The sequence below is a fragment of the Argentina silus genome, assembly GCF_951799395.1.
Source record: "Argentina silus genome assembly, chromosome: 20".
Taxonomy (NCBI): Eukaryota; Metazoa; Chordata; class Actinopteri; order Argentiniformes; family Argentinidae; genus Argentina; species Argentina silus.
In genome coordinates this window covers 15251399-15253896 of record NC_139674.1, presented here as the reverse complement: position 1 = coordinate 15253896, position 2498 = coordinate 15251399, and positions in this window count along the sequence as shown.

Genomic DNA, 2498 nt, shown 5'->3' with positions numbered 1-2498 from the left:
CTGGGGGTGGCTGGTTGTCCCTGAGGATCTTCCCGGGCTTCCTCTTACACCTCTCAGAGTAGACGGCGTGGACGGCGGGGACGTCACGGCCCGTGGTGACCTGGGTCGTTTTCACCACTGCCTGCGGGGGGCTCGCGGTCATGGGCGGTGCAGCCGCCATGCCAGGCGGTGGGTGATGCAGCCGGACAGGATGCTCTCGACGGTGCACCTGTGGTAGTTTGTGAGGATCTGGGGGGACATGGCGACTTTCCTCAGCCGCCTGAGGAAGAGCAGACACTGGCGAGCCGACTTGACGACTGTGTGGGTGTGGTGTGTGTGTGTGTGTGTGTGTGTGTGTGTGTGGTGTGACCATGTTAGATCCTTAGTGATGTGGACAACCAGAAACCCCCCCCCCCCCACACCCCCTCCTGTTCCTTTCTGAAGTCCACGTCATCATGGCAGGGTTGAACGCCGTCCTTCAGTTCAGGATCAGATTCAGTTGGACTGACAGGAGCACTGCATGAGATCATCTCCTTCTCTCCTTCATTTCCTCTTTCCCTCCCTCCCTTCCTCCCACCTTCCGACCCCACCCCCCTCCATGCTCCAGTTCTGTCAGAATACTGCAATGACAGCCACTAATGGCGGTCCTACCCTGGGCCTCACCCAGCCAGGGGACGCCCAGAGGGAGGAACAGCCACGGTGTGTGTCACTGATCTCTCCCCCTCTCCCTCACCCCCATCTCACCCTCTCTCTCACCCCTACCCCAACCCCATCTCTCCCCCTCCCTCTCTCTCACCCCTACCCCACCCCCATCTCTCCCTCTCCCTCACCCCTACCCCACCCTCTCTCACCCCTACCCCACCCCCGTCTCTCCCCCTCCCTCTCTCTCACCCCTACCCCACCCCATCTCACCCTCTCTCTCACCCCTACCCCACCCCCGTCTCTCCCCCTCCACCTCTCTCACCCCTACCCCACCCCATCTCACCCTCTCTCTCACCCCTACCCTACTCCCATCTCTCCCTCTCCCTCTCTCTCACCCCTACCCCACCCCCGTCTTTCCCCCTCCCTCTCTCTCACCCCTACCCCACCCCCATCTCTCCCTCTCCCTCACCCCAACCACTCCCTCTCCCTCAAACCACCCCACCCCCATCCCTACATATACCCCACCACTTCCTCTACCCAACCACCACCACCTCCTTCACTCCTACCTCACCCCCATCCCTCCCTCTTCCTCACCCCTACCCTTACTCCCACCTCCTCCCTCACACCAGCGCGTGTGTGTGTGTTTGTGTGTGTGAGTGTGTGTGTGTTTGTATTGTATGTGACAACCACCGCAAGGCGATCAAGCGTGTGAGTGCGTGTGTGTGTGTGTGTGTATGTGTGTGTATGTGAAAACCACCGCAGGGCGATCAAGCGTGTGTGCGTGTGTGTGAGTGTGAAAACCACCGCAGGGCGATCAAGCGCATGTGTGCGTGTGTGTGTGTGTGTGTGTGTGTGTGTGTGTGTGTGTGTGTGTGAAAACCACCGCAGGGCGATCAAGCGTGTGTGTGTGTGTGTGAGCACGGTTTCAGATGATGACAGAATGCTTTATCAGAGCTGTGTGTCAGAGATGAAGGACAATAAGAAGGTCTCCAGGGTTAGGGTTAGAAGGTCTCCAGGGTTAGGGTTAGGGTTAGAAGGTCTCCAGGGTTAGGGTTAGGGTTAGAAGGTCTCCAGGGTTAGGGTTAGAAGGTCTCCAGGGTTAGGGTTAGGGTTAGAAGGTCTCCAGGGTTAGGGTTAGAAGGTCTCCAGGGTTAGGGTTAGAAGGTCTCCAGGGTTAGGGTTAGGGTTAGAAGGTCTCCAGGGTTAGGGTTAGAAGGTCTCCAGGGTTAGAGTTAGGGTTAGAAGGTCTCCAGGGTTAGGGTTAGAAGGTCTCCAGGGTTAGGGTTAGGGTTAGAAGGTCTCCAGGGTTAGGGTTAGAAGGTCTCCAGGGTTAGGGTTAGGGTTAGAAGGTCTCCAGGGTTAGGGTTAGAAGGTCTCCAGCCGCACGCTGAGCCTGCAGGACGAGGCTGAGGACAGACTAAAACTATCCCTGCAGGTCTCTCACACACACACACACACACACACACACACACACACACACTTACCCACCCCACAGGGTCAGCCACGCTGAACTGTAAACAAAGAGGGGGGTCAGAGGTCATCTGAGGTGATGACATCACAGAGTTCCAGGAGTACAGTTTAACCATCTGACTGGGGGGGGTTAGGGTTAGGGGAGAGAGAACAGAACGGCCTGTAATTCCCAAGCTTCTGATCTCCTTAACTTATGACTACATCTTACATTCTTTAAGCCCCAGGAAATGCAAATATTTGTGCTTTTTTTTCCCCCCAGAGAGCAAGCTTGTGACATGATGACAGACAGAGGATAGAGTGTATAGAAGAGGAGAGGAGAGGAGAGGAGAGGAGGGGAGGGGAGGGGAGGGGAGGGGAGAGGAGAGGAGAGGAGAGGAGAGGAGGGGAGGGGAGGGGAGGGGAGGGGA